Source organism: Suricata suricatta, chromosome 8 (assembly GCF_006229205.1).
Source record: "Suricata suricatta isolate VVHF042 chromosome 8, meerkat_22Aug2017_6uvM2_HiC, whole genome shotgun sequence".
Lineage (NCBI taxonomy): Eukaryota > Metazoa > Chordata > Mammalia > Carnivora > Herpestidae > Suricata > Suricata suricatta.
In genome coordinates, this window is record NC_043707.1 from 59,458,286 (window position 1) to 59,479,302 (window position 21,017).

Genomic DNA, 21,017 nt, shown 5'->3' on the forward strand with positions numbered 1-21,017 from the left:
TACTTAGCAACTGGCATCTGAACTGGGATGGGAGCATCCAGGGACTGAAACCCCAACCTGTAGGATCTGGCACTATCTGCAGGTCATGCCAGAATCACGTTAAATTGTAGGATACCCAGCTGGTGTCACAGAGGATTGCTCGGTGTGAGGAAACCACACCTCCTCCCCAACACTTGATGAGCAAAAATGTCAGAAGTGAAGTGTTCTGTAGAAGGAGGAAAGGAGACACACAGCAGGAAAGAACTGGATTGTTTTGCCAATACAAACCTGAAAAGTAAAATATATATGGACACATGATCATTGGTACTAGATCAACTGTAAAGAACGCAATAATTTATAATTCTGCCTAAGGAATGTATAAACTCAAAATGAAAAAAATTTGGGTATTTCTAAGATTATACAAATATGTAACTTGGTTTTGGAGTACAACACAGGTAAAACTAAATATTTTCATTTAATGCAGACCACAAATTCACAGCAAATTCATGAATATGAAATCTACCAAAATGAAGATTATGTTCCACTTCTATAATTTATAAGATTAATACTGTTTCTTCATTGTAAAGTGTACAATAGTTTCTCATTATAATTGAACACAAAAGCTGAACAATCTTATGTTTAAGATTTAACTTTAGTTCTCCCCACATTTTCTTCTCTTGCCACCTAATTCCCTTTTTTTTATCCTTTCAGGAATTGCTAATCTTCTGGTTTCCATATTATTGTTTCATGAAAATTTCCTATCTAAGAAAATTACATACCAATAATCAATAAGAAACTGTGCTAAGTTGTCTCATAAATGTAGCTTTATTTAATTTATTATCAAAGCCTTACAAACCAGTCAAACAACTACTGCCCATGTTTTTGTAAGGTCCCTAGTTACTAAGTTCCCTGAATTCACTAGGAGTTCAGTGAGGCTCTCAGATTATAGCAGGATCAGAAGAGTAAAAATGCTTAGATGTTCCACTTTTGCCTTTATCAGCTAAGACCACTCTTTTTGATTACGAAAGTAAATGACACTACTTCATTCTGATGGCTTTGTTTTGCTTTGTTCTGTATTTTGAAAATAGCATTTAATACTTTTCATTATTTTAAAAAGCAGGATATCCTAGAAAAACGTAGAAACTGGGAGGCCTGGGTGGCTCAATCAGTTGAGCCTACAACTCTTTGATTATGCCCCAGGTCATGCCTGCGTCAGGCTCCATGATGAATGTGGAGCCTGTTTGTGATTCTCTCTCTCTCTCTCTCTCTCTCTCTCTCTCTCTCTCTCTCTCTGCCCCTCAACCCTGCTCATGCTCTCTCTCTAAAATAAATAAATAAATAAAATATTAAAAATAAGAAAAATGTAGAAAACTTATTTTAATTAGTAAAAGCTTCAACCATAATTAACTACCTAAAAACATCTATATTTGTTATAGAGTCTGTCAATAATTTTTCTTATTTCAGTTTTTTGGAAAGCCCTAAACCCCAGCACGTTAGTGGCAAAGGTAAAATAAAGTACCTAGACCTTCTCATATTTCCACTTAAAAGTTTTCAACAAACGTTTGAGTTCTTGTAATCACAAAGTTCCACCTTTTCCTAAAAGATAGACCTTTCTTGAGGGAAAAAAATGGAATGTTAAAATTCAATAAAGTACCAAGAACAGCACTGGATGGTTCAAATGGATAAGCATCTGGCTTTGGCTCAGGTAATGATCTCACAGTTTGTGAGTTCAAGCCCCGCATCAGGCTCTGTGCTGACAGCTCCCAGCATAGAGCCTGTTTCTGATTCTGTGTCTCCCTCTTTCTCTCTACTCCACCCCTGCTAATGCTCTGTCTCTCTGTCAATCAAAAATAAACATTAAAAAAATTTAAAAAAGGGGTGCCTAGGTGGCTCAGTGGGTTAAAGCCTCTGACTTTGGCTCAGGTCATGATCTCACATTTGTGGGTTCGAGCCCTGCGTCGGGCTCTGTGTTGACAGCTCAGAGCCTGGAACTTGCTTCGGATTCTGTCTCCCTCTCTCTCTGCCCCTCCCTCTCTCATGCTCTCTCTTGGTATCAAAAATAAATAAAACATTAAAAAATTTTTTTAATTATAAAAACCCCAAAAGTACCAAGAACATAAACATCTATGATTACATCACCTGGAACTGATAAGTCTCAACCTTGTTACATTTGCTTATCTTTCTCTTTGTAAAGGAGTAACATTACTATAAAAGTCAAAGTCTCCCTTAAGCCACAACTGTAAAGCCTATTCCTTCCCCCTCCCCAGTAGGAACCTATTAGGAGTTTAGCGTATATTTTTCTAGTCTACTGTTAAAAATTCTTTATACATATACAGATATAATCATAAGCCATAATTACTTTAATATATATACATAACAACAAACTGCATACTTTATTCAGTATTGTCTTTATTCAGCATTGGGGTTTTTAACATTTTTTTTTACATTTATTTATTTTTGAAAGACAGAGAGAGGCAGAGCATGAACAGGGAAGGGACAGAGAGAGAGAGGGAGACACAGAATCCGAAGCAAGCTCCAGACTCTGCGCTAGTGGGCAGCACAGAGCCTGATGTAGGGCTCAAACCCACAAACCATGAGATCATGATCTAAGCAGAAGTCAGACACTCAATCAGGTGCCCCAGCACTGTTTTGCCATCTATGTTGATATACCGACCTAGCTCATTGCTTTTAACAATTCCACTGTTCCACAAAATGAGTTGACCTTTTATTTACCCATTCTCCTACTGATAAAAATTTAGCATTCTTTTCCTTTTAAAAATTTAAATTCAGGGGTGCCTGGGTGGCTCACCCAGTTGAGCATCTGACTTCAGCTCAGGTCATGATCTCATGGTTCCTGAGTTTGAGCCCTGTGTCAGGCTCTGTGCTGACAGCTCAGAGCCTGAAACCTGCTTCAGACTCTCTCTGCCCCCTCCCCTACTTGCACACTGTTTCTCTCTCTCTCTCTCTCTCTCTCTCTCAATAAACATTAAAAAAAAGTTTTTAATTACATTTATAAATTTCCTTAAAATTTTCAAATATTTCTAAATATTATATAAGCCACAAAAATTTTAAGCTCTTTTTCTAAAATTTAACATTTTATATGAGTTTTCAAGTCTATTCCAGATCTAACACAAACGCACACACACAATTCTATTAATCTAATTTCAATTTTTTCATCTAAAACTTTCGCCTGAATTTTTCTTAATCAAGAGTCAGACGGGGCACCTGGGTGGCTCAGTCGGTTAAGCTTCCAACTTCGGCTCAGGTCAGATCTCACATTCGTGGGTTCGAGCCCCGCGTCGGGCTCTGTGCTGACAGCTAGCTCAGAGCCTGAAGCCTACTTCCAGTTCTGTGTCTCCTTCTCTCTCTGCTCCTCCCCCTCTATGCTCTGTCTCTCTCTGTATCAAAAATAAATAAAACATTAAAAAAAAAAAAAGAGAGACGCTCAACCTACTGAGCCACCTAGGTGCCCCTGCCTGAATTTTTAAATGATAAACTTTGAGCATATATAGTAATATATATAACAAATATACAATGAGGGGAAAGATTTATATGATCTGAAGAGAAACCAGAGTATACAAATATACAATGAACAACTATACAATTATTTGTTGTTTACTATATTAAATAACAACAATATATAAGTGTAATCTTTGGGTATGTGTGATTTGATACAGCAATCACACTACCAGGACTTCTTTTTTTTAATATTTTATTTATTTTGAGAGAGAGGGAGTGAACATGTGAATGCACCCATGAGTATGGATAGGAGCAGAGACAGAAGAGAGAGAGAATCCCAAGCAAGCTCTATGCTTTCAGCACAGAACACAGTATGGGGCTCAATCTATAAACCATGAGATCGTGACCTAAGTTGAAATCAAGAATCACACGCTCAACCAACAGAGTCACCTAGATGCCCCATGCTGCTAGTACTTCTAAAAGTTCTCTGCAAAAATTGAAGATACAAAGTAATGGAAAAACATTCCATGCTCAAGGATTGGAAGATTAAATATTGTTGAAATGTCAATACCACCAAAAGCAATCTACACATTCAATGTAATCCCAATCAAAATTGCACCAGCATTCTTCTCCAAGCTGGAACAAACAATCCTAAAATTTGTATGGAACCACAAAAGAACCCAAATAGTCAAAGTAATATTGAAAAAGATAACCAAAGTGGGAGGCATCACAATCCCAGACTTTAGCCTCTACTACAAAGCTGTCATCATCAAGACAGGATGGTATTGGCACAAAAACAGACACATAGACCAATGAAATAGAATAGAGAACACAGAATTGGATCCACAAATGTATGGCCAATGAATCTTTGACAAAGCAGGAAAGAGTATCTGACGGAAAAAAGACAGTCTCTTTAGCAAATGGTCCTGGGAGAACTGGACAGCAACATACAGAAGAATGAAACTAGATCACTTTCTTATACCGTACACAAAAATAAACTCAAAATGGCTGAAGGACCTGAATGTGAGACAGGAAACCATCAAAACCCTAGAGGAGAAATCAGGAAACAACCTCCTTGACCTTAACCACAGCAATTCCTTGCTCCACACATCTTCAAAGGCAAGGGACTTAAAAGCAAAAATGAACTAATGGGATGCCATCAAGATAAAAAGCTTCTGCACTGCAAAGGAAACAATCAACAAAACTAAAAGGCAACCAATGGAATGGGAAAAGATAGCTGCAGATGACATACCAGATAAAGGGTTAGTATCCAAAATCTATAAAGAACTTACCAAACTCCACACCTGAAAAACAAATAATCCAGTGAAGAAATGGGCAGAAGAGCTAAATAGACACTTTCCCAAAGAAGACATCTAGGCCAACAGACATATGAAAAGATGCTGATCACCACTCATCATCAGGGAAATACAAATCAAAACCACACTGAGATACCACCTCACACTGGTTAGAGTGGCTAAAACGAACAAACCAGGGAACAACAGATGCTGGTAAGGGTGTGGAGAAACAACTCTCTTGCACTGTTGGTGGGAATGTAACCTGGTGCAGCCCCTCTGGAAAATAGTGTCAAGTTTCCTCAGAAAATTAACAGTAGAACTCCCTTATGACCCAGCAATATCACTGCTAGGGATTTACCCAAGGGATACAGGAGTGCTAATGCATAGGGGCACATGTACCCCAATATTCATAGCAGCACTGTCAACAATAGCCAAATCATGGAAAGAGACTAAATGTCTATCAACTGATGAATGGATCAAGAAGATGTGGTTTATATATACAATGGAATACTACATGGCAATGAGAAAGAACGGAATCTGGCCATTTGCAGCAACATGGATGGAATGCAAGGGTGTCATGCTAAGTGAAATAAGTCAGGCAGAGAAAGATAGATATCATAAGTTTTCACTCTTATGTGGAACAGGAGGATCATAGGGGAGGGGAAAAAAACTAGTTAAGGAGAGGGAGGGCGGCAAACCATAAGAGACTCTTAAACACTGAGAACAAACTGAGGGTTGATGGGGTTGGGGGTGAGGGGAAAATGGGTTATGGGCATGAAGAAGGGCACTTATTCAGATGAGCACCAGCTGTTGTATGTAAGTGATGAACCACAGGACTCTACCCCCAAACCAAGAGCACACTGTATATTAACCAATTTGACAATACATTATATTAAAAAATAATTATAAAACAAAAGTCCTTTGCACAAGGGACATTTCAGGGTTTGGTTAGTCAGTCTAACAGACCTTGCACTTGCTTTCCAATCACTGTTTTTCCTCTGAATGGTCACATAAATTTGGTATTTATAAAGTTAGTTTTATTTTATTTATTTTTGGTTTTCTTATTTTATTTTTTAAGTTTATTTATTTTGAGAGAGAGAGCACGAGCAGGTGAAGGACAGCGAGAGAGGAAGAGAGCATCCCAAGCAGGTTCCACCCTGTCAATGCAGAGCCTGAAGCAGGATTAAATTCTAAAGCACTGAGATCATGACCTGAGCCGAAATTAAGAGTTGGATGCTTAACTGACCAAGGCATCCAGGCACCTCTGGCTGTATTATTTTTAAATCCCATCTCACACCATATGTACAACATAACTTCATTCATTGGGATTTGATGAGTTTGGATGATGAATTAATTAGAATACTTTTGCATTTTGTACAAAAAATATTAGTAAGCAGTTCAAAGAGGTTCTCATTAGTTATTTATTTTTTAGTTTTTATTTTAAGAGAGAGAGTGTAAGTAGGGGAGAGAAGCAGAGGGTGAGAATCTTAAGCAGGCTCTATGCTCAGCCTGAAGGTAGGGGGAACTGGACAGCAGGCTCGATCTTATGACCCTGGGGTCTTGACCAGAGCCAAAATCAAGATACTCAGACTGAGCCACCCAGGTGCCCCCAGAATAAAAAGGTTTTACAAACACACTAGAAGGTACAAATTAAGTACATTTGATATGCTAATTAGACGTCCTTTGTTTTCTTTAAAATAGCTTCCAAAGATCCTTGCTTTATAATGCATTGTCAGCCAATTCTGAGTTAAAGAAGTAAAATGTTTAAACAATCCACATTACACGAAGTATATGTATCATTAATATACACTTTTGCTACCACCTCTACCCCCAAATTAAGCAGGATTAGTGAGAAATTAGTTGTGTAAACCATCATTAATTACATAAAATACACATTACGTTTTGAAATATTCAAAACATTATATACTAATAATTTCTACTCATCTTTTCAGACTTAGATAGGTCCTTGTGCGTAAATCTGAAAATCAGTCTGGCTACAGACTTTCCATAAGCTTACTATGTATATGTCTAATCTTCAGGTCTGTATATGAAGCCCATTATTTCTACTGCAACCATAATCTCTGGGAGTGCCTGGGTGGACGAGGCAGTTGACTTTTGGCTCAGGTCATGATCTCACGGTTTTGGGATCGAGGCCGTGAAGGGCTCCGTGCTGATAGTATGCAGCCTACTTAGGATTCTCCATTGCTCTCTGCCCCTTCCCCACTTGCGTGCAGGCACAATCTCTCTCAAAATAAATAAGCATTTAAAATAATAATAATAATCATATCTGTATTTTGCTGATATGTCTCCAGCTACTAAGAGTCCTAAAAGACCAAATGTTTAGTCAGTATTTTTAAACTGTAATAACATTTACATAGATTATTTTAAAGACTACTTAAGTACCTAAGAAATTCTGCACATCAATTTTCCTTCTATTGTGAAAACAAAAGGCTAAATTTCTTAACTTATGGCTTTTAGGTAAGCTATATTTACATTTTCTAAACAGTAGTTCTAAAATATTCTCCCTAAAAAAATAAAATAAAATAAAATAAAATAAAATAAAATAGAATAGAATAAAATAAAATAAAATATACTCCCTAAGTACAATATAATAATCTACTAGCGGTTACTGACATAATACAGTACATATGAAAAACACACAAATTAAAAAGTGATAGGAAAATATAAGTTCGCATTATATGCTAGTCAGAAATAGCTATTGGTAAAAACAAATCTTTTAAGATTTTCCCAAGTATGAACAGAAAAAGTAAATACATACAGAAATACTGACCTCAGTTACAACTTTTTGTCCATTATCTTCCATGATTCCAAACTTTAAAACTGCAACCTAGAACTGTATGCTAAATAATGACAAATAAAATTCATCACAACTGCCTTTACTCCTGACACTGGTGTTTATATATCTTCCTTTCAAATTACCTCAAATGTAGCTACTGCATTCCCTAAAAGTAGCAACAAAATGCCACACTTGAAATCCCTAATAATCCTGTGGAAAACCCAAAAAATTTATTTTTTACTAAAATTAAAAAAAATGGACCGAAGATAATTTACATTATTGGTATAATCAATTTTGTTTCTATGATAGAAATAATAACTTCTACTAAATTAGTTCACTTTTAAGTGCTTAAGGAAAAGCACAATCCTGCTCAGTAACACTTAATAACCAACTCTTTACTATGTAAAGTTCCTATTACAATCTAAGTAAAACAACTTTTCATTGTTTCTCCTTCCTTTTCTTCCTCAATGTATCAGATGTCTGTTTGCCTAAGGCAATATTAACTGCATGTAAGTTACATTACTGTCAATTTTTAACTTGTTCTTTCAGGACTACAGAATTTCCATTCTTACATTCAGTAAAATCAATAGTACTCATTTCTTCATTTATACAAATATAAAACCTATTTGCATTCTAATTTTTAGATTTAAAGTTGCTCAGTATTATTTATTGTATTCTTTATATAATGTTAGTAATTTGTAAAACAGCATAGCTTTAAGATCCCCTTTGAGGGGCAAATGGGTCACGATCTCATGGGTCATGGATCTGAGCCCCACGTTGGGCTACAGGCTGAGCTGAGCATGGAGCCTGTTTAAGACTGACTCTCTCTCTCTCTCTCTCTCTCTCTCTCTCTCTCTCTCTCTCTCTCTCCCCCTCTGCTCCTCTCCTCTCTTGCACACAGTCTCTCTCAAATTAAAAAAAAAAAAAAAAAGAGGGGCAGAGTCAGTTGGGTGGCTCAGTCAGCTGGGTGTGTGATTTTGGCTCAGGTCATGATCTCATGGTTCACGACCCCACATCGAGCTCTCTATTGTTAGTGGAGAGTCTGCTTCAGATCCTCTCTGCCCCTGCCCCATGCATACACATTTTCTCTCTCAAAAATAAACAAACATTATAAATTAAAAAAAAATAGTATAAGTATGTAAACTGCTATGACCTAAGGTGCTAGAGAAAAATACCATAGGAAAATTATGATACCTTATGCCAACTTTGTTAAATTCATAAACTCAAACAGTTCCTTACTCTGTACAGTGCTAGGTTCAAACTGGCGAAACACAAAGTCTGCACAAAACTTGGAAGACAGAGTGATGCAAGGCCATTACTCTCAGAAAATCCTCAGGGTTACAGGAGGTAAAGCAGCAACAGGGAAACAGATTGCACTTAGCCTCACTCTTCCCTGCACTGGGTCAGCTCTTCCTCACAGCTGCGGAGCCTGGGGCACAGGAGTGGGCTCAGGCTCTCCACCAGACTCTTGACTGTGGACAGTGAAAGACAGCTCCACAGAGGGGACAGCTTTCTATACGCTCTCCCACCAGCTCCGTTACACGGTTCTATAGGCTACAGGACATGCTTTCCTTCCTAGATGGCTCTGAAAGCTCTGACTTGAGTGTCCACACCAGTCTTTCAGGAGGGCTGCTTAGTGACTTCTCAGTAATCCTTCATCACTCTCCTTTTTGACCGTGTCTTCCCCTGCTTCTCTCACAATTGTGAGAGGTCTTATTCCTATCATAAATCCTTTATTCTGTTTCTCCACGGAACCCTAACTGATAAAGTTTGGGGTATCAAACGTGGTTTCTAGGGTAATAGAACCACAATGATAGTAATTTGATATCAGTTTTCTGATCTGACTAGATTTAAGGCCATTAATGACCCTATTACCAGTGGTAAAGGAGATACTGGTAGAGCATCATCTAGGGCAAAAATTAAATCATCTCCTGTAGCGGCACCTGGGTGCTTCGGTTGATTAAGCATCCAACTCCGGATCTCAGCTCAGGTCATGATCTCACGGTCATGGAGCCCCACGTCAGGTCCTCACTGAGTGTGGGGCCTGCTTGGGTTTCTCTCTCTTCCCCTCTCTCTGCTCTTTCCCCACTAGTGTGTGGGGGGTGCTCTCTTTCTCTCTCAAAATAAATAAATAAAACATAAAAAGAAACCTATCATCTATAAATACCTATAATCAACATAAGGCTTTACGTGATCAAGGAGTTGCTGCCACAAACATTTTACTGGAAATTGGCATCTAATGGTGTTCATTCGTTACTTCTAAGATAGCTAGAAGACTTGGAGAAAAAAAATAATGAACTTGAGACCCTAAAGTCACAGACTTGGTCCAGGTAAGGTATGAGAAAGCTTCCATGACTGCCTTAAATCAACTTATCTCTTTTAGCTACAAAGTCAGTTTTTCTGAAAAAGAAATCAAAAGTCTGATATAAAAAGCAAACTGAGTTTACAACTTCATAGGCCCCAGAATCCTATACTCTATATATTTTTACAATCTCTATATCCTAGCACATGTCCAGATATTAAAATATGTCTGAGGATTGTAGTAGGCTGAATAATGGCCCCCAAAGATATAGGTCCTAATTCTTAGAATGTGTAAATGATACTTATTTGGAAAAGAGGATTTTGCAAATGAAATTAAGGATCTTGTGACAGGAAGATTATCCTGGATTAGCTAGATGAGCCCTAAACACAAGCATCCTTATAAAAGACAGAAAGGGAGAAGACAAATACCCCAGAGGAGACAGCAGTGTGAACATGGATCCAGAGAGAGATTTGAAGATGGTGGCCCTGTCCATGAGTGACATAGCCACAAACCAAGCAAGGTCAGCTGCCACCAGAAGCTGGGAGAAGAAAGGAATGGATTCTTCCTTAGAGTTTCCAGAGTCTTCAACTACCAGCCTCTCTGGTTATCAGCCTAAAGATTCTGACTTTGGAGTTCTGGGCTCCAGAACTCTGGGAGAACAGATTTCTCTTCTAAGCAACCAAGCTGGGATAATTTGTTACAGTAGCCACAGGAAATCAACACAAGAATCGATATTTCATAATTTTAATTCTTCTCTATTTTATGTCTTCTTAGGCAGAAAGCATTTAAAATGTTAAGGAGTGGAGTGCCTTGGTGGCTCAGTCGGTTAAGCGTCTGGCTTCATGATCTCACAGTTTGTGGGTTTGAGCCCTGCGTCGGGCTCTATGCTGACAGCTAGCTCAGAGCCTGGAGCCTGCTTCGGATTCTCTGTCTCCCTCTCTCTCTGACCCTCCCCTGCTTGCACTGTCTCTCTCTGTCTCTCTCAAAAACAAATAAAAAGCATTAAAAGAAACATAAAATAAATAAAATAAAATGTTTAGGAGTAAGACTAGTTAAAATTAAGTTTTCAGGTCTCAAAAGAATAAGTCAGTTACCAGGAAAACTGACTTACATTGAGGAACGCATACAACAGTTCCTCTCACATAGTTTGTACTTAATAAATATTTTTAAAAATAAATGTCAGGGGCACCTGGGTGGCTCAGTTGGTTAAGCCTCCGACTTCGGCCTAGGTCAGATCTCACTTTCGTGGGTTCGAGCCCCGCATCAGGCTCTGTGCTGACAGCTAGCTCAGAGCCTGGAGCCTGCTTCGGATTCTGTGTCTCCTTCTCTCTCTGCCCCTCCCCCTCTCATGCTCTGTCTCTCTCTGTATTAAAAATAAATAAAACATTAAAAAAAAATTTTTAAAAATAAATAAATAAATGTCAGACTCAGTAAAAAAAAGTCGAGGATACCAAATAAATAAGATATTACTCTAGTGATGTTCTGTCATGGAAAATTTGAAGACCATCCACTTGGTTCACAAAACTTAAATGGTTAATAATAACATTTCTTTAGAGAAGGTAAGGACTTGACTAATGTTACAAAGTAATTCTTCTACTAACGCTTATTTTAGAAAACATCCGTTTCTTTCCTATTTTAAAGAACATGAAAGGCAAAGAATGATTAGGTAATCACTTTTCATTCATGTCTTTGTTTTTCATAAACTAAAATAGTAATAGCAGAAATCAGATATAGTTTATAAACTACAAAACAATTCCCAATTTAATATTTTCTGTTCACACTGGACTATGTTCTTTTTTTTAAATTTATTTTATAGTTTATTTATTTGAGACAGAAAGAGACAGAGCATGATTGGGAGAGGGGCAGAGAGAGAGGGAGACACAGAATCTGAAACAGGCTCCAGGCTCTGAGCTGTCGGCACAGAACCCGATGCAGGGCTCAAACCCATGAACCATGAGATCATGACCTGAGCCGAAGCCGGATGCTTAACCACCTGAGCCACCCGGGTGCCCCCACACTGGACTATTTTCAAATTGACTCCTTTAAACATGATTTTTTGTCCAAGGGCGCCCGGGTGGCTCAGTCGGTTAAGCATCCGACTTCCACAGAGGTCTTGATCTCACAGTTTGTGACTTGGAGCCCCAAGTCAAACTCTCGGCTGACTGCTCAGAGCCTGGAGCCTGCTTTGAATTCTATGTCTCCCTCTTTCTCTGCCCCTTCTCCGCTCACATCTGTCTGTCTGTCTCTCTCTCAAAAATAAACATTTTTCAAAAATTAAAAAATAAATAAATAAACATGATTTATTGTCCAGTTACAGGAATACTACATGAGTCAGAACATGCCATCTAAAACATATCTATGTTTACGCAGAAAGCCAAACATAATATAATCATTCTATCAGTGTTATTACCCAGGCACGAACATTAATAACAAGGTTCCAGCACTTTTCAAATGTTTTAAGTATTAAAATGTACAAGGATAATCAAGAAAGACGTTTAGCCATTATTTAATTCAACCTGAGGAAAAACCTGAAAGACCAGCCACCATAAGATGTTTTTCTTTGTACCACTCACAAATGGTAAAAATTTTATAAAAGCATGTTTAAAGTAATTTAACTGAAACTTACTAGAACATATAGAATGAACTGGTGCTTATGGGTTTATAGTGTGACAGACTGTCAAGGACAAAAAAAATTTTTTTAACTCTAGCTATTAACTGTGCTGAGTAATTAAAGAAAGATTACCACCCTCCCTTAAGGACAAAATTCCACTATTAGAATTCAAATTCTGTGTAGTATTTTTTTATCCACCACCCTTTCTAAACAGGAAATTGCAACCACTCCCAGGTAAACCTACAGTCTTAAGAGTTTACAGATATACGGGTTTATAAACTACATAGATTATGAGTACTTTCAATTATGCTTATTCAATATTTACTGTTCAAGTCTCATGGCATTTTGCCTACCAACTGATGAAAGGTCTTCAGACTCTCATAACTATCCTCCATATAGCTGATATCTTAATAAAATGTAGACCTGATCACATTCCTTCTCTTCTTGTAAAGTTTCACTAACTCCCTACCAATAGAAGACACAGTACAAACTCACGTAGCAGAAATTTGGCCAAACTAAATTCCCTACCATAAATTATGACCTGTCTCAGACACTTTTTCTTTGTGCATTCTCTGAACAAATATCCCTTTTTAGAAAACACTTTTTCTCTTCTTTACCTGTAGTTTACAGGCCTTAAGATACACGTCTACTCTCAGTGAAATTTTCCTACATTTCAAGCAGACTGAAGCCTTCACTCCACTATACTCCAACGTGATTTTATGCTTTATTTTATAATACCTCAGATAAATTTTATCAATTTAATTTGTTGACAGATATGCACTTCCATGTTTTATTCATCACTGTATATCCTGCATCTCCATCCCAGCACCTGTCACATACTAGGCATTTACTCTATGTTGGATTTATAAAAGAATAAATAAACTCCACAATAAGTAAATTCTCAGAAGGGAAGAATGATCCTTGTGAATAAAGTCTCTCTGCATAATACATAAAAGACAGAGGCACCCATGCAGAAAATGGTTCTCATGAAACGTTTTCTAATAATTATACTTCACAAGAGAAGTTAAATTAATAAAAAAAAATTTGCTGAGCAACTACAGCACATCAGACATTATACTAGGTGCTTTACAGGCATCATTTCATTTAAATCTCATTTAATCTGGGGTTGCCTGGGTGGCTCAGTTGGTCAAGCATCCCAGTCTTGATTTTGGCTCAGGTTATGATCTCACAGTTTGTGGGTTCGAGCCCTGCATCAGACTCTATGCTGTGTGAAGCCTGTTTGGGATTTTTTTCTCTCCCTCTCTCTCTCTGCCCCTCCCCTGCTTTCTCTCTCAAAAAATAAACTAAAAACAAATAAATAAATCTCATTTAATCTGTAAAAGGAGGAATCACTCATTTTATAGATTTAAAAATCTATAGGTTCTGAGATATTAAGTATATAATTTGCCTTGCTCAGATATAGAGCAAGATTTCTTTCAAAGCTACCAATTCATGGCTTATGAATTTTTTGCAATAAGTCTTTCTGTATGGTTTTTGCAGTGAAGGCTAAGTGTTTAAACAAGTCTAAGTTTTAGAGGGCCAGTCAGCATAGTAGACTAGAGTATGTCTCTGGACTCAGATTGCCTAATTTCACATTCTGTTCCCACCACTTGATAAATAAATCAAATTATTTTACCTCTCTGTCCCTCCTTTCCCTCATCTATAACATAGGGGGAAAGTAATATGTACCTCACAGCACAATTATGAGGATTACAAGGTATCAATCAGATAAAGTGGTTAGGATATTACAATGCTTTATTTGAACACTGAATACCTTTATAAGACTCACTCATATTAGAAAATGCTACTAGCAATGTTTAAAATTGGCTTTAAAGAACACATGAATTTAGAAAAAACTTTGTGTCCAACTTTTACAGAAAAAGTAGGTAGAGCAGGTATAAAGTTGCATGTAGACACTCTCTTACTGGAATGGTCTTTTTTTTTTTTTTTTTTTTTAGCATTTTACCTGTTGTGGCCTAAGAGTTTCTGCTTCATCTTAGCTCTAATTTCTACTATATTACCTGATCCAGCATGTTTTTTCAATCAGAACACTTATTTCCGGACAGCAACTGGTTCTTTGGATTTTGAGGGGTATCTCAAAAATGCTACACTACTAAGAATTCTGAGTAGCCAATTTAGACAGAGAATTTGGGTAGTATTCAAGCTTATAAAGTAAAAACTCTCATATTGATATTCCAAACACTCAAATCTACATAGCAAAAGACACTTAAAAATCCATTAAAATATATATAACCACAGCACTACAGTTTCATAAAGGAGACAAGTTGAATGTACTTAGAATACACTTGCTTTATTTAGAGGGTTGAAATCTAATGTTACACTACCAAGTCATATTGATCTGAACTTTAATAATAAATTCATATACACGAATAACAATATTAACTGCTGGTTTAATAATATTCAAATGGTGATGTTCAATGACATTAGTAATTGTTGGTTTGATTTCAGTTACCCAGACAGATCTAGATTTTCTCTTAATTTTTTTGGAGTTTCCTAAACATGCACAAAAATTCCACAGAGTAATATCAAATAGAAAGTTCCTTCTCTAAACCATCAGGAGAAGGAAAGAAGTTGTACTTCACAGCTACTGAATGATAAGATTGGGCTCTAACTGAGGTCATTCAGTTGGTTCTAATGTTTATCCAGTCGCACATTCATCATATTGAGTTCCTGCTGAGTGACACATCTGAGGATACAAACTACATCCGTTTCAAATATAACTGACACAGTGTAAACAGTATGTGTAGAACCTAAGGCCAATTATTTGACCTGTCTGATCTTTAAGGCTCTCATCTATAAAATGGGGTGAAAGGAAACAGAATATGCCACCAACAAAATATGCCACTTTAGCCTATTGGTTGTTTTTAGCTGTAGGTACTTAGAAAAAAAAATTTAATGTTTATTTATTTATTTATTTTGAGACAGAGATCAAGAATGGGAAAGAGGCAGAGCGAGAAAGGGAGACAGAGAATCCCAAGTGGACTCTGCGCTGACAGTGCCCCGGATGCAGGACTCAAACCCATGAAACTGTGAGATCATTACCTGAGCAGAAATCAAGGGTCAGATGCCTAACTGACTGAGCTACTCAGGCGCCCTGGGGTACTTAAAAATTCTAATAGCAGGGGCGCCTGGTTGGCTCAGTCGGTTGGGCCTCCGACTTCGGCTCAGGTCATGATCTCACATTCGTGGGTTTGAGCCCCGCATCAGGCTCTGTGCTGACAGCCAGCTCAGAGCCTGGAGCCTGCTTCTGTTTCTGTGTCTCCTTCTCTCTCTGCCCCTCCTCCTCTCATGCTCTGTCTCTCTCTGTATTAAAAATAAATAAAACATTAAAAAAATTTTACAAAAAGTTCTAATAGCAAATGAAGGGGAGGCTTTCCCCAAACCTCCCTTATCTGCCTAAAAACAAATCCTCTAAAAGGAAGTCAGTGGTCATAAATCCCCCCACCAAAGGAGTTTCATCAACCAGGGAGGATCAACTCACTAGAGGAGAGCAGATTTAAAGTTAACACCACACGCAATAAACCTTGTCACAGATTATCTTGCCTCTAGTCTGTTCTAAGGACCCATTCATCTTTCCTAAAAATCACTTACTCTCCCCTAAGAAGCCTACATGTCCCTTTTCTTTACCCGCTTAAAATGGTATTTAATCCTGAATGCTCAAGCTATTTCTTTGAGTTTCTAAGTTTTCCCTGAGTGTATGTATACCTTGTATACATGGAGAATACATGTTAATAAACTTGTTTTCTCTTGTTAATCTTTTATTGTAAAGGTCTTAGCAAGGAACTCAGAATATCAGAGAGAAAATTATTTTCCTTCCCTACATTTTCTGGTGACAAAGGATGGAATTGCTGAGACACCTTACTCACGCTAGGGCTTACAGATGGACTCTAGAAGAACTGGCAGAAGCCAAGAATGGGTAAGAATACTTTCCAAACCAGCTCTCCCTGATCTGTCTATAATGCCCAGTCCAGAGAGGAAGGTAAAATTTTACACTGTCCCTTCCTTTCCAAATTCTTATTAGCAGAAGAAAAACACTTGTAAATAAATATTAGTTGTCTGAATTAACAGTCTTAGGAATTTGGTTTGGGGGTACCCATTGGTTATTGATCCTTGCCTCCCCAGGGACAGCTATTACTTTCCTATTTGCCTCATTTTGTGCCCTAAGAATTTGGTTTGGCTTTTTGCCTGCCTGGTACATACTGGTTATTGGTTCTTGTGTGTGTAAGTGGCTCAACTATCAGGTTACGAGCCACAAGAATATGGAATAAGAGAATATGATACAGAATATTGAATAGGAGCTGGACAGAAATGTGGGTTACACGCCACTGGAAACTAGCATCCTACTGACTGTTGCCAGCTGTGGAGGGCAGGATGAGGTGGGGACGTGTTCGCTCTCTCTTTTGGAGTAGTTCTGGATCTAGGGAGGGCTGCAGCTTTTCCACCTTCTTTGGGGATGTCTCTTGCATTAAGTTAAGTTATAAAAGCTAATGGTTTTGGTTGTGAGTCACTTGATAGGTACACCCTTGGTTTAAAAAAAGAAAGAAAAAATTTTATTTATTTTTAATTTTTTAATGTTTATTTTTGAGAGAGAGTGAGAGACAGAGTGTGAGCAGACGAGGGGCACAGAGAGAGGGAACACAGAATCCAAGGCAGGGTCCAGGCTCCCAGATATCAAAACAGAGCCTGATGCAGGACTCAAACCCACCAACTGTGAGATCATGACCTGAGCCGAAGTCAGACTCTCAACTGACAGAGCCACCCAGGCACCCCAGAAAAAGCATTTTTTTAAAAAGGTCAGTACTATCAGGAATATTTACTGCTTTTCCCAGCTAAAATCTAATAGATAATATTTGAAAGGATTTTTAAAGGAGCTTTGTGGTCAAAAGTTAGTCTAACTGGATGATATTCAGAGCCTCATGGGAGATTTTGTTTTTTAAGGCCTCTCTTGTTCTATTTCATCCTGTTCCTCCCACGGGAACTTTTCAGTCAACTGAAACTTCCTGAACCCCTGCTGACCACATGCTCCGCCAGCTCCGTCCACCTCCTTCTTGTGGGCATGATTTTGCTGAGGAAAATCTGGAATTTCACTGGATTCTTTGGGAATCCTAAAATCTTCCCTAACTGCTTCCTCTAAGACCTCTCTCCCTTCCCATGGTTTCTGTTCCTCCTTTCTTCTTTCACCACCTTCGAGCTTCCATTCAGTTCCCTTGAATCCTTCGGGCCCCTACCTCCTCCATCCCTCTGTCCACCGGCAAGACTTCTGCCTTCCCACTTCAGCCTTCCAGTGCCTCCAATACTTCTACTTTATGCAGCACTCAAAGGCAGTCAGAGACAACTACCCAGAAGCAACTACCTAATGCTGAAAAGGAGATGCTGAAAAGATATGGAGATATGTTTTTGTTAAAGGAAAAAAAAGAGTAATTTTGTCCTAAAATAGAGTAATTCATTGTTCCAGAATGAGAAAGAGCAGAATAAGAGACAAAAACTAAATGGATATAGAAAGCTGGGAAGAGAGAGGGGATACTTACTTCAAATGGTCAAGGTGGCTAAAACTGAATGCATCAATTATAAGGGGTATAAAAATGAGCCTTAATAATCTAAAGAACATTGATGCAAAACTACAACTGAGTCTTATCTCTTCTAAAAGAGGAAAGCTTTCTTGGACTATGGGTCTGTTCTTGATAAGATTTTGAAAACTTTTCCTTTACCTTTTAAATAATCTGCCTACAAAACAAAGACCCTGTGTTTTATCAAAATAACTTCCTGTACTTTCTCATTTTCTTTATCCGGTCTTTGATTACTTAAGAAACAGAGTCTTCCCAGGGTACCTGGTGGCTCAGTCGGTTGAGTGTCTGACTTCGGCTCAGGTCATGATCTCCCGGTTTGTGGGTTCGAGTCCTGCGTCAAGCTCTGTGCTGACAGCTCAGAGCCTGCAGCCTGTCTTTAAATTCTGTGTCTCTTCTCTCTCTGCCCCTACCCCACTCATGCTGTTTCTGTCTGTATCAATAATAAATATAAAAAAATTTTTAAAAAAAGAAACAGTCTTCTCTATTAAAAGAGCTAATTTATATTTATTACATATAAAATATATAACTATGTTACTTTCAGTATTTGCCTTCAATGTTTTCATCACTTTGGTTAAATGGATAACTAAGTATTGTTTCACAGGAACTCCTTTGATCCCATTCAATCATGTGTTTTAAAATAGTGGGTGGCTCAGGTCATGATCTCAGGTCATGATCTCGCAGGCCAGGAGTTCAAGCCCTGCATCCAGCTCTGTGCTGACAGCTGAGAGCCTGGAGCCTACTTCAGAATCTGTGTGTGTGTGTGTGTGTGTGTCTCTCTCTCTCTCTCTCTCTCTCTCTCTCTCTCTCTCTCTCTGCCCCTCCCCCACTTGCACTGTCTCTGTTTCAAAAATAAATAAACATTAAAAAAATTTAAACTTAGTATGTTCAGCAAAACTCCAAAAAATCAAATTCTAAATTCTTTTTGAACTGGAACTAACTTCGATTTGTTCCAGAGGGTCCCTGAAACACCTCAAAAGAATTGTTCTCTCTCCTTATAAAAAGAAAGATGTCAAACTAAAGAGGGCTTATTTGATATGTTAAATTCTGCAGAAACGCCTGGGTGGCTCAGTCAGTTGAGGGTCCAACTTCAGCTCCAGTTCCTGGGTTTGAGGCCCACATCAGGCTCTGTGCTGACATTTCAGAACCTGGAGCCTGCTTCAGATTCTGTGTCTCCCTCTCTCTCTGCTCCTCTCTTGCTTGCTCTCTGTCTGTCTATCTCTCTCTCTTTCTCTCTGCCTCTCAAAAATAAATAGACATTTAAAAAGTTTTTTAAAGAAAAGAGGTGTCAACTTCCAGTTATAAGTAATAAAATAAGTAAGTCCTGGGGATATTGTACAGCACGGTGACTATAGTTAATAATACTATATACTATATAATATATACTATAGTATTATATATTCGAAAGTTGCTAAGAAAGATCTTAAAAGTTGTTATCAGAAAAAAAAATGTGTAATTATGTGTGGTGATGAACTTTAACTAGATGTATTGTGGTGATCATTTTGCAATATATACAAAGAGCAAATCTTTATGTTGTACACCTGAAATTAATATAATGTAATGTCAGTTATATCTAAATAAGAAATATTTGTTAAAAGAAGGTGGCATTTAAGGCATTAAAGAATAAGTAGAATTTCTACAAAAATGGTAAGGAAAGCCTTCCCTGTAGAATAAAAGATACAAGCAAAGACCAAGGCAGGGAGGCACAGAGCATGTTCAGAAATAACATTTCCAAGCAAGTACTGTGGTTTCTCCCAAAAATGGGATAAGTAATTTTAAAAAATGAAAAGGACGTATCGATCTGAGTGGAGTGAACAGCTCCAATTTTGAAGGGTTTGAATGCCACTCTAAATAATTTTACATTTGTTTGGAAGCCAATAGAGGGGCACTGAGTATTTCTGAGGGAAGTAACCAGGGACTGCGTCCGCTCCCTATCTTTAAGAAGCAGTATGAAAGGGAGTGACTGGAAGAGGGACAGATTGAAAGAAGCAAGTCCAGTTTGAAAGCCACTGCCATAGTACAAATAAGGGGACAGAAGCACCACATACAGCACAGAGGGAGTGCGAATGAAAAAGGGGAGAAGTAAATTGAAATGCTGAAAAAAAGTAGAATCTATACTTGGGAGGAAATGTTAGGACCAGAAATGTAAACTTAAAAGTCATTCCCTTAAAGGAAACAACCCGAGTTTACCAATGAAAATAAGAGCACCAAGTGAGAAACTACCACATTTCATCTTTAACTATCCAAGTTGAATGCTGATTGAAACCCAAAAACTCTGATTCCACTTTCAAATACTGGATGTAATAGAACATAATAAAAAATTCAGTCTTTGTAATTGGTCTGCTAAGCAAGCCCCTTTACATTTAATATCATTCTTTAATTCATTTGAACCAGAATTCCCGAGAGGTGTTTAGTTGGTTTAAATACATGTTATTAATAAAATCCTCCCTTCCTCGACACTCAGTACCCTCTCCCAACATACACGCGCACGCACACACCTGTTCCGACAGGAATCTCACCCAGCTCCGGACAGCCCTTGCCTAGGTACTAGCCTTACCAAGGACAGCCCTTCCATTTCTTGAAGTCCCTGCAGCTTCTTGAGCGCAGGGTCCTGATGTGGCGGATCGGCGCCTACCACAAGGCTACACTCGGAGCAGGAGTCCAAGGGTCGTTCACCGAAGGAATGACCGCCGCCCGGGCCCACCGGCCACCTGGCTGAGCACGCCCCAGGCTCCGCGGCTCACAGAGCCGTTTTCATTCGCTTGACACACCCCTTTCCTCGGGCCCTTTTCCTCCTCCACCCAGCACATTCCGCACGTCTTTCCTCGGAGGGACAACGCGCCACTTAATCCGCTCCCACCGTGGCTGAGCTCGACACGGTCCCCTTCGCTCTGACGGACTTTCCATCAGCCCCCAGCACACCTTTTCCTCCTCCTCCTCCCCCCGGAGCGGCTCCGGTGCCCCGGGCAGCGTCTCGCGCCCCGACCGT

The 21,017-nt window shown here is 38.5% G+C and overlaps 1 long non-coding RNA gene across 2 annotated transcripts in view; it reads left to right on the plus strand.

The window, feature by feature from the left end:
- The window catches only part of LOC115298100, a 55,829-nt gene extending 39,304 nt beyond the window's left edge, over nucleotides 1-16,525 (plus strand). For both annotated transcript variants that reach the window (XR_003911595.1, XR_003911594.1), the window contains one exon: nucleotides 16,234-16,525. This is a non-coding gene — a long non-coding RNA (uncharacterized LOC115298100). The remainder of the gene's footprint in view (nucleotides 1-16,233) is intronic.
- Nucleotides 16,526-21,017: the final 4,492 nt, after the last annotated feature.